General features: G+C 43.2%; 1 protein-coding gene across 6 annotated transcripts in view; it reads left to right on the top strand.

Annotated features, from left to right (window-relative positions):
• The window catches only part of mpp7a (MAGUK p55 scaffold protein 7a), a 101,173-nt gene that overhangs the window by 1,487 nt on the left and 87,612 nt on the right, over nt 1-12,074 (top strand). The window contains exon 2 of one of the 6 annotated variants that reach the window (XM_083683556.1): nt 7,995-8,066. The exons of the other annotated variants lie outside the window; for them this stretch is intronic. The gene's annotated coding sequence lies outside the window, so the exon portion shown is untranslated. The remainder of the gene's footprint in view (nt 1-7,994; nt 8,067-12,074) is intronic. 6 annotated transcript variants of the gene reach the window in all.

Here is a 12,074-nt window from a genome sequence, read left to right as displayed (position 1 = left end):
CTACAAAAAGTTAGGTCTGTACATTTCCTTGTGGATCTTGTATCCAGTATTCAGATAAGATGGAGAGTGCTTCCTTTTGAAAACCAAAGGGATTTTAGAGAGGTCAACAGCACACTGGCCTAAGCAAATAGTTGCTTGTAAGCAAGTTGTTGCTTGTACACAAAACATTCACATGATTCCCACAATACCTGGTTATACTCCCAGGTCAGTCCTTCACCCAATTAAATAACTGCTTCTGCTGAGACAACTATCTTGTTTCAGAGGTCATTGAGTACTTTAAACTGAGCGCTGCTAGTCATGACTCATGCTTGGTTATAGTCATTTTAATCAGTAGCTAGTTGCTGAGCATTGGATAACTTTACCCAGCAAGAGCAGAGTTTCTAAGAGGGCAAAGGATGAATTCACCTGGATGTTGCCTTAGTATGTTTTTGTACTATGGAGAGACTGGCAGGCGGGGCACAGGTCAGAGTGGGGTCAGAGCAGCCCAGACTGGGTGCGTTGGAGGGGTCTGCATGGTCGTCAGAACAGGTGTCTGAGAGCCGCGGCCCTACATAGCTCACATTCCGATGGTTTTGTTCCTCAAGCAGTGGGTTACCGCGGAGGGGGAGTGAGGTCTGGGAATGCTATGTGTGCAATGCTTAGCTCCTGAATTCATCTGCACAACTTGCTGATTGAGACAAAACGTTTCCTGTTGAGTAACCTGAAGAAGGGTTGCATGAGGGTCTACACTGAATTTGTGTTGGCTTTCATTGCATATTTAAGGGAGAGAACAATATCTGATCCTGAGTTAGGCTAGTCTTCCTTGATTTGAGAGAATGTAGGTCATGCCTTTGCAGCGCAAGCAATATTTATTTCTATGCTGCAAACATGTCTGGTTTAGTGAGAGGAAAGGTAACACTTAACATTAGATTGCCCATATAAGCAACTCTGTAATTACTAGTAAGAACATTGTATTAATATGTTGTTGTTCTAGTTATTTGATAATTGCATTGCATATGAAGTTTAGTGGTGTGTGAAATGTTACTACACAAGGGGAATAAGGATTATAATGGATTTATTTATACGGATTATAATTGTAAACCAATTAGTAATGCTAATACAATGTTGCTGTTACTGCGGTAGGTGTATAGACTATAGACCTACTACACAGGTATAGGCAACTTAATGTTACACGAGTGAAAGCTTCAATCAAGCTATTCAGCAATGCAGGCAGGCTAGTTCACATGTGGGGGAAAAAAAAAAAAAAGCATCTAAGAGGAGGTTGTCCAGAGTTCTTGGCCCCTTAAACACAGCCTCGTCAGCGCTGCTCCTTAGTGCGGACTAATACATGATCGCTCCGAGGGCCTGCGCAAAATGGAGTGGTGCCATATGACTGCTGACATATTTAGGTGAACTGATACTTAAGTATTCTGCATCTGTTTAGTGTCCAGATGTTTGGGTGCTTGTTGTTTATCTCCTCCCTGGGCTAAAATGCATTGAGCAGCGTTGAGCTAACCTGTCTTGTTTGCACAGCTGATATTGTAACAGGCTCGCTCATCTGTAAGGGTGTTGTTATAGCTAGCTAAAGGTGATAAGCTTACAGCGAACCTTCGTGAACTGGAAACAAATGACTGTCAAGCAAGAAGCACAACCAACCTCCGTAGTGCGAGGGGTGATTGGAGGGACACGTCTACAAAGCTACTGTTCAGAAAGGACGGAAACAACTGGACGGAAACAAGTGCTGGGACATCCGCCACTGGCCTCCTCCGTTCAAGGGATTAATTGCTATGAGGATGGCCCTGTGTGCTTATTTGCTTGGCACTCATCATAGCAGAGAGATTAAAGTGACGCTTGCCTTGCAGAGTCGTAGGTCATGTGGCTCAGCGAGCTACTGTCCGTTCCCCCCCCCCCCCCCGTGGTGGTGGAGGGTTACCTGTGGACTCTGCCTAGCAGCACTGGAATGAGTCCACCCAGCAGATGTCAGCCATTAGACACCAGTGGCGGCCACATTTGATTGCCACTCATAAAGCTCTCTCTGCAGGCCTGTCACTCATCACAGTCTGGTCTGCCGCGTGCTGGAGAAAACGCCGGCCGACCAAAGTAATGACCCAGGGTGGGAAAGCCACGCCACAAACCCCTTGGAGAGAAGTTTAAGGCTCACCATGTTGACGTACATGTTGGTGCTCAGATATTCCCATGTATGTACACAAGCAAAGATGGATAAGTTCACTCAAGTCACCTTATCTCATTCTTTTGTATCAGCTCAGTCAGCCTAGTAACCTAACAGAGCAGCAGTGTGTTCTTCACAGCTCAGTGTGTGGTGGTTGCAGAGCAGCACTGACGTCAAGCTTATTTGTCATCTGCTATTTTATTTATGAGGGTATTCCATGGATGGTTCCTGGCATTACTACTATGCATTACTACTATGATATCTCTATGGGCCCCCTGTAAATAATTCAACCAGCTGGGGGAAACAAGACAAAAATAACTTTGTACAGTATGTTTGTTTGTAGCTTCTGAAACGATGTCCTGAACGTCTCTAAGGTGTATAATAGAACACAGGAGATGACAGGAATAGCATTATGTCACTCTGATTGTCCATTTCACCTCAGATCAGCTCTGTCAGCATCAACTGATATGTGTTTATAGTTTCTAGATTTCAAATAACATATCTAACATTATAGCCTGTCAGTGGTCAGTATCAAGTACTGTATTAACGGGCATAAAGTTGGTGTCTTCATTTAGCCTTCGTGTGTTTTGCTTTGCGTGCTTGGCTACCAACCAATCCATAATGGCCTTGTTGATCTGTGGCAGACGCAGGACGGACTCAAGACGTTCAAATAATGATGGAGCTTCTAATTAAAGTCCTCAGTAAAGGAGTATTGGCCATGGCCAAGCCGTCTCCGGTGTATCTTACACATGTTACACGGACAAGCTTTTGAAAAGCCAACCTCCCTCTTCTCAAAGCTCAGCAGTGTACCCTGGATCAGGTGACAGTCCTGGATCAGCTGAAGCTTGTCCACACAGCCACCGAGCTACCTCCCTGCTGGGGGGTAATGGATCCTGCTGCGATCACCTGACTCTGACTCCCTGTGGTAAAGGCCATTTGCTACTAGGAGGTTTGGCAGTTGACATCCTGTGACGATAAGGGGAGAAAGCAGGAAGGCTCAGGTTGTTTATTCCTTATCTAAGGGAGGCTTTCATTTCCTACCTTGTGTTTACTATGCATTATATTGTTGGAAGTTTTTTCTATGTTTAGCCTATATGATCTTGCACTCTGCCCTCCCATTGTAAAATGACTTTATGATGACAGGCAAGAAGAGAAATCAAGTTAGAAATAGGTTTGGTATGTTGTCAAACTGTGCCTTTGTGAGGGCAGGTTGTTTTGCAGGTCTTTGAACCCCTCAGAATAGTGCTGATGGTGGAGGGTTTCCTCTGTCCTCCCCTTCCTGCTTCACTGGCTCCTTTCAGAGGCCTGGGTCCTGGGGCGTGCTGCAGCACTGATTTTCATGTGCTAAATCCCCTCTTTGTGAGATGCCTGTCTGAAGTGTTGTCAGCTGCAGCTCCATACACTTGTTGCTGTGTCTCCTGACACCTCATGCAGGCTGAAGGCCACCATGGCTGTCCTCTTCTTTGCCAGTTAAAATCAAGTGCCTTTCTTTACCCCTCTGGCCAGTCCCTCTGTCAAACACTGAATAGACAGTTAGCAGAGGGTGTGTGTGTGTTGGTCAGGCATCGTTTATATTTAGGCAACAATCTTTTCACTCCCCTGCCTCCCATTGAGAGCAATTAGGACAATTTAACTCTCTCCACATGCTCTCTCTCACGCTAACCTTTTTTTTTCTTTCAGTATGCTTAGAATACAGTAGCAGCCCCCTCTCTGATGACCGATATCTGATAAAGGCTATTCACTATAGACTGAACCACATACCAATGGGATTTAATGGCTACCTTCTGCTTTCATTTGTGTGTGAACATTTTGGATCTTGTGATGATGGTAGTAGGAGCGCAGTTTCACACATCACACTTAGCCTACATTACTGTCCATCGACACTTAGGCCACGTGGCTCATTAGTTAAGTGCTTATCAGTTTAGTCAAACCTTATGCTTGACTAAACTGAATGAGTTAACCACCGATGAAAGCATATGAGGAGGTACTTTGCTATCAGACTACTTAGAACTCATGTATCCAATGTGGCCTTCTTCAATTGTGTGGTGTAGGCCTAAATATAAGCAAGATTTCTAAGGCCAGCACGTCTCCATGTAAAACAGTAGGTTTATGTCAAGTAATGTGTCAAGTTGGAGATAATGTAGTCTACTTTTAGATGGGACAAACAATGCAAAAATAAGTGTCTACTGATGCCATAATTTAAACCCAGTGTTGTACCACAGCTTTACTTTAACAGTCATTTATGTGACCGTACACTGAAGGCATACTAAAATCTAAACAACTGTCATCTCGGTCTCATACTAACAAACATGTGTTGCTTCATATCAAAGGACAGACTCTCTGTTAAGTCAGGTCTTAGCTCACCACTAATTGCTGTGTAGCGTCATTGAAGGGTCTCCTTTAGTGCAACTCTTGGCTTCGGTGCCATTACAGTGAGATAAATATAGCTGAAGAATGTTGGAGGCTTGATATCAAAAGCTTTGGTGTTTTGGCAGATGGTAGTGTGGACCACGCACTGCTCTATAAAGTACACATGTTCTGTAAAGCCTACGTGTTCTCCTTTTCCATCTGACCCCCAAATCAGAGAGGAGAGTCAGTTTGAATTTGAATAAGTTTGAATGGAAGCTTCACCATGGAGAGTGGCTGATTTGATTACTAGGCTTAGTGGGTTAAATGTGTGTGTGTCTGTGTATGTGGAGTGGCTTGTTTTAGCAGGTGCACTCTGCTGATGTTAGCATTTCTGTGTGGGTGGTGGAGGAATGCGTATGGTCATATTATGATATCACATTTAAATTACTTGATCTGTATGTTAGAGTTAGCCATGAACCTTGCACTGGAGAGACCATGTAGCTCAATGAGGTTCTCGTGGGCGTGGGGTAGAGGAGCAGGGGTGTTCGGCTGCATCTTCAGTTTGGTTGAATTTGAATGAGCCCTGGGTGAGTATTCCCCCATCTCCCCCTTATAGAAGGAGAAGGCTAACTTGAGGACAGGCTAAACCAACAGGTCGTGCCCCAGCACAGCGGGAAGCTGTGGGGGTGTGTGGATGTAGGGGGAGGAAAGCAAGAGTGGGCAGACAGGCATACATGGTTGACACCCTACTGATTGCAACTGCAACTAACTGGATCTCTCTTCTCGCATTCCTCTCCCTCCCCACACTCTCACAAATGGTCACTATATTGCTTGTTTCAACCCCAACTCTCTATTGCTTCCTCTGTTTCCTGGGTCATTGGGCTTAGTGTGTAACAATGCTGCTCTTTCTCGCTTCTTTTTGAAGCTTTCCCCATAGCTTCTGGGCTGTAATCTAATTGACCATCGATGGCCTCTCTGCCTTGGTAGTGGAGAAAGAGGGGGAGAGAGGGAGAGGGACAGAGAGAGGCTGAACTTGACCATTGGGCCCAGTGAACAGAGAGGTATTGTGTGTGCGAGGCCCAGTGGAACACAGCTCCTTTAGATGTGGCCCTGTCCACATATGAGCCACAGGAGCCTCTGGTGCCCCGCCAGCTACAAGATTGCTTGTTGATACGCCACTGGCCAATGCTAGCGCTCCAAGAACACACAGGGTCTGGCACACAGACAAAAGAGAGCATGCTGAACCCCTGCCTCCATCTCTGAACCTCAACTCAAGGCTGCTCTCCAACTCTCCTCTCACTACTGTGGCTATGGGAGAATTGTTCTTCATGGCTCATGTTTTGTTGGTCACCCAGTGTTCTAGAAAGTAGGGGAAATTGGGGTCTGTTGAAATAAGATGGTCTGAATAGCATTGTCTTTCTCAAACTGACTGACCTGTAGCCTAGATATCATTCAGGCAACTTATTTCCACTTGTCCAGTGCAGGAAGTGTTGCTACATTCCCATTATTGGAAAGGTTCCGGAATGCTTTAACTGCAGTCAACTAAAGGAGGAGTAGGCCTAAAGCTATTCCTCCTATTTGTTATTCAAATCAAAAGATAATTTCACAAGATATGCCTCTGCTCCAAAGTGTCTGAGTCTTTTCACTGAAACTGAAAGCTTTTTCTAAAGTTTTGTGCGTACTTGAGCCTACTTGAGCTGTGCAAAAACAACAACAAGAAGCAAGCAGCAGCCAAGTTCTACAGCTTCTTGGTTCTTAAGAAACAGCAAGCCATTGAGCTCAACCAGACAGAGCCATACAGTGACATTATCGCCACAGCTGGACCAAGATTCCACGAGATTTAGACACTGTAAATGGCTTGCAACTCTTTTTTTAATAGTTTATGCTTTGTTTACTGTTTTGTTTTTGTTGGCCCGCTTTATTTGATATTTTTGGCATTTTTGGGTCGGAATGATAACTTTTAAATGGATTTTACTGTACCACCAACAAAATCATGCAGTATTGTTATGTTCATCTTTTTGAGGTGTTTGTGTGTGGAAAGATGCAGCCTATATGTGTCAATAGTCGAACATGCCCTCACAGTAATGGTGGCTTAAAACTCTGAGTGTTATGGTAACATAATCTCCTAAATGCCAAGGACGCCCTGGAGTAAAAGCTGAGGGCTAGTGTCCTTTCAATTGACCCCAACATCTGACCTTATTTTCAGTGGCTGTGTTACCTAATGGAAAGTTGGAAACACTTGCCTTGGCCCGTAATAGGTTAGCTGAGGGCTCCAGCTGTCTAGGCCAGGACGAGGTGTGGTATTGCAGGGTTTCCTCAACAGGAGTGTACAGTCAGAGCCTCTATATCCGTTTGTATTAATCCCATCATTGACCTCCCCATCCCCTTTGTGGAGCGCTGCCACCTCAGGCGGATCTGGGCTAATCTGCACCCAGTGGCCTTCCTTCGTGCTACAGTGACCGTGACACGTTTGGAGGTGGTGTGTGGGTGTCCCCCTCTCCCTGATCCCTTCATACATATCTGCTTTGAAAATCCGCTGCTGTCCTTTCTGCTTATATTATTTATTTATTTTTTAACTACATTAACCTAATGATCCCAATGGTGTGGTCTTAATGGTGTTCAGGATTAGGTAAGTTGTAAGGCTTTAAAGGGATTTGTCTATTGTTGGGATAGAATAAGAATGCTTGCATGCTGTCTTACTGTATAGGCAGGGCAGACAGTAAATCTACAGTAGCCTAAGTAAGTAACTGTGCCCCTTTTGAGTTCAATCAATTATGTGCTTTCAGCCTTGCTTTTGTGTAGCATTACATTTGGATTTGATCCTCTTTTAGCACTTTTACCTTTAGGGCTGTGCAAAAAAGTTGATACAGCTACAAACAAACATACTGTATCACGATATTATTACTGTATTGATTAGTGCAGTTCTGTGTAAAAGGACCCATGAGAACCAAAATGTGAAATTCATCAGAGCAGATCAAATTGGGGGTCAAATGAAAGCTAAGAGTCTATATTTTGGGGAAATTAAGTGAAAAATACATTTCTCAACCCTCTTCCATCATAAGAATTTGCAAATTCATTTGCTGCCAAAAGTGTGGGCTATTTTATTTTGGTATAAATAAAATAAATAGTCTCCCTGCCACTGTTTTTGGTCAACAGCTGAGGGATGGGCTGGAGAAATGTAACCACTCTCAAATTCATAGACGGAGCTATGGTTGCAATGACTGACCATCTATGATTTAGAAATTAACCATGTTTTGAAGCTATATAGTGTTTGTTTACAATTAAATTCTTTTGCAAACAATAGAGTAAAACAAGCTTTTATTTTGAGTTCTCATGGGGTAAGACCATTGAACTACATTCATGACGCATTTATAAGTTATAGTCTTCAAGAATAATTAATTAAATCAATATGAATTAAAGAGTCCAAAAATCTATGTACCCATCCCAGATTGCCCCTTTTTAAATGTCACATCTTCACACACTCCTCTTCTTCTAGAGGGAGTGCTTCTGGCCAGTCGATTGTGGAGGAAGTCTAGGATTTACCACTCTGTACTTCAGCTCTTCGGAGGTAAGAATCAAGAAACAAGTCCTGAGTAACCACAATATCTGAGTCCGGTATTTATTGCTTGCAAACAAGAGACAAGAGCGTAACAGCAGCCCAGCATAGATCCAAGTCTGAAGAGACTTGGTTGTCGACGATTATCAGGGTTGTCTTTTATACAGTTTAAACATAATGGTAGGCGCCGCCAAGGCTATTGGCTGATGGGCTTGTGTTTACGTGAGAGAGGGTGGGAGAGAATGAACAATGGGGAGACTCTCTTACTGATCAATCGGCGTTCAACATTTCACACCTATCGGCAAGATATGTCTGTTCCCCCATTACTGCGCTCCCTCACCACTCCCTCCGAAATCACCGCTGTTCATATGGTAAATCATACAGTGCTTCTCAGAACAATGGCTATAGAACTTTAGAGGTGTGTCAAGAGAAAATGTAATCACAGTATTTACACAAGTTGTATCAGTCATATGAAAGTGTATAACCTGAAAACAGTTCTATCAATGTATTTTCCATAACACGACCCAGATGGGGACTGTGATAGCAGAGGCAGACACAGGGGCGACAGTCTAGCTCTTCAGGACATCCAAAGCCTGTTAAACTTGTTTGGCACGAAATGACCACACCCCTTTGATGTAGGATTTTGTTCTTAAGACTATCCCCTTCCCTCTGACAGGGAATCTCCCATATCCCTCAGCTGTCCTGACTGCTTGTATCAGTGCCAACCCACCTCATTGGCACAGGTAACTGGTACCACACCTGGGCACCTGCTGGTAGATGTGGCACATGCCATGGACATGATGGGCACAGTTGTACCTACTTCATGATGTGACTACTGTAGCTGCTGCTTCATTTGGTGCATGGATCTCTCTGTGTTTATCTGGCCTGGCAAGCAAGCAAATCCCCCCCTTCTGCTCCAGTATCTGATTGAAAGGTACTTACAGCTTTGTCAGCCACTTTAGAAATCGTCTTATTGCAATAGCCCACCACTTGGCTAGAGACCGATGTCAGGGAAGATTATGTGCCTTAACTGACCACTAGCAAAGTGGCAAACTGAATAGGCCTACACCACTTCTGTTGCTGGAGAGATGTCCTCATTTGAACTTGGCTATATGCCATGTACACTTGATGATAATGAGGTGTCAGATACAGTGAATTCTGTGAAGTGTTAAGTTTCCTTTGAGGGACTACATTGATGTGTGTGTGTGTGTGTGTGTGTGTGTGTGTGTGTGTGTGAGCACCCAGAGCATGGCTGAGGGGGCACAGAGAGGCGACAGCCACACTGAGGTTAATGTGTTTGGCTCCCAGGGGCAGCCTTGTACACAGACTCCATTTGTTTAGTGTGCCAGACCTGCTTTAGTGTGGTGTGATGATTGCTGAAGTAAGTACCTTTCCGATCCCCTGTCTCCTCACTGTGGCTGGGCTCATTTGTTTAACATCAGCACTTACCAGAGCGTCACCAGACGCAGATCACAGCCAGAGAGACTCACACAACATCAGGGCAATGCCGTATAAAAGGACCTACAATGTGAAATTGTCAGAGCATATTAAATTGGGTGCCAAATGAAAGCTAAGAGTCTATATGTTTTAGGGAATTTAAGTCAAAACAAAAATAAATGTAAAAAAATTCCTAACCCTATCATAGGAATAGGGATAAACAAAGGCTTTGACTTCTGGTCAAACCTATGGAAAAGTGCTAAGATAACATCTCCCAGAAAAAAATCATTTGAAGGTGTTTAGAAAAACATTAAACCTCATTAATGTTCAAGAATAAACCCTGGTCAACTAATATCAACACTTTCATATTCAGTTTTTTAATAAATGGTTTGGCTTCTGTAAATGTAAGAATCACTGCTCTCTCCCCGGGGGAACATTCAGTTACCAAACACCCACATATTTCTTTGCCTAATGAGGAGCGAGGATAATGACAGTTAACAAGACCTACCAAATACTTGTAGTGTTTTTACTGATATAGATTTAGTTCATGAATTAGCAAATCGGTAACAGAATAACCAAATCAAATCGATAACATAATTGCTGAAATTGAATTAGCTACATTCATTTATTGTACAGGTTCTACAGAACCTGTACAACCATATACAATCCATGTATAACCCTTTTCACAGAAGCTTCTACACGGAACTTAAAAGGGTTCTTCCACAGGGACAGTCGAAAAACTGTGGGAAATCATAGAGTAGTAGTTACAAAGCGCTGCATCATCCTCACCAAGCATCGCATCAACACACTCATCTCATGCTCCAATAAATGGAGAGTTGAATGTTGTTGAGTGCAGTGGGGAAAGTAAAGCCAGACAATCACACAAGTAACTTCCATTGAGAATGATGACATACATGTTGCACACTTCTACAGAAAAGACATCACAAGATTTGTCTTCATCATTAAAGAGTGCACTGACATATGGTGTGGTGTGCCTAAGACAGATTCTTAGGATCCCTCCAACACCGTTTGCAGACAATAAAGAATGTTTTCAATTTGCTATCAATATTAGCATATTGGATGTCGCTGTCTGTGTCTGCACATGACAGGCCTACTTGTATTTAATTTTTTTCAAAATCTGTTTTTTTGCTGCCAATAGTGTCGACTATTTTCTTTTGGTGTAATGAAGAAAAGTAGACTGACAACCACAAATGTCAATGATTTTAAAACACATTCAATGAGTTTCAATGGCAGATTTATGTTTCTTAGGTTTTTTATCAATTTCCCTTTTTAATGTTGAACAAATAATACATTATTACCCTAATGAGAGTGTCTATTGAATATTTCTACCTTTGTTTCCCTATTTTAGCTGCATCACCATGAAATTATGCTTTTTTTTTAGGGGACCCATTTAGTCATACTGTTACCGTCATTCTGTTACCGGATATAAATCCACTTCACTTACTGTAGCTCAACAACCGAAATAGGTATTTTCAAAATCAAGGTATCATATGATAGCTTACAACCCACTCTTGTGTCAGTCCTAGTATTAGAGTGTTCTGGATGCCTATTCCCACACTGAAAAGGTAGCTGTTTTATGATTGTGGTTGTGCTTTATAACGGAGCGGGGTGGGTGAATGGGTTTGTCTTCTGACAAGGTGGTGACGGGTGGGGTGCGATGGGGAGGCTTTCTGTGACTGAGGAGCAGGTGCAAGGAGGGGGAGTCGAGTGGGTGGTCGAGGTAGGAGGTCCTCAATGCTCATTTCAACTGACAATGTCAGTCAATATGTGGTCATTATCCCTATCATACACGTGGGGTGAGGTTCATGTGAAGAGAGAAACACAAAGACGAGCCTGTACTGCGGTACAGCTGACTAAATGACCAACTGCTTTCTCCAAATGAGCTTGTGAGATCAGTGAGCTGTGAGCCAGTGAGATATGGATACTTGTTGGGATAATGTTGTGTTGATGTTATAATGTGAATGACACAATCACCACCCCCTCTCGCTCATGGTACTTCCCTATTACTGTAGCCTTGGTGAATGTCATCTGGTCTACAATAAGATGGGGGGGCCGCAACAGATTCCAACTGGTGGTAGTGTCCAGGGAACTGTATTGAATGCCTGATGTTGATAAAAGAAGCAGGGTGTGTTTGTAGAGAAAGGTCTGTTTAATGTCACACACTTTTTACAGTTTGTTCAGTGTAGCAGCTCTGAAGTGGGATAGACATCTGGGTCAACTTCTGATGAGGCACTGGGTGATAAAATACCTGTTGTGAGATTGTATCCGTTAGGGTTGGGCGAAATCCAGATGTCATGCCTTCTTACCTTCCTGGCAAAATACCCTGGTATATGGTAATGCCCCGGTATCAGTAATTTTAAATCCAACTGTTGCTTTGATCCCTTCTCCGACTGCTCGGGTGAAATGATTTATTGTAATTGTTGCATATTATATTTTACTTGCAATTTTCCTTAATCTCTACATCGCTGTGGACACCATACCTAGTGATGGAAACCAAACCTGCCTCACCATTGATAGCTGATTGAAAAACACAATTACTATGTAGCCCTGAATTAGTGGCCA

The sequence above is a fragment of the Argentina silus genome (assembly GCF_951799395.1).
Source record: "Argentina silus genome assembly, chromosome: 1".
Lineage (NCBI taxonomy): Eukaryota > Metazoa > Chordata > Actinopteri > Argentiniformes > Argentinidae > Argentina > Argentina silus.
This window is presented reverse-complemented; position numbering and strand designations above follow the sequence as displayed.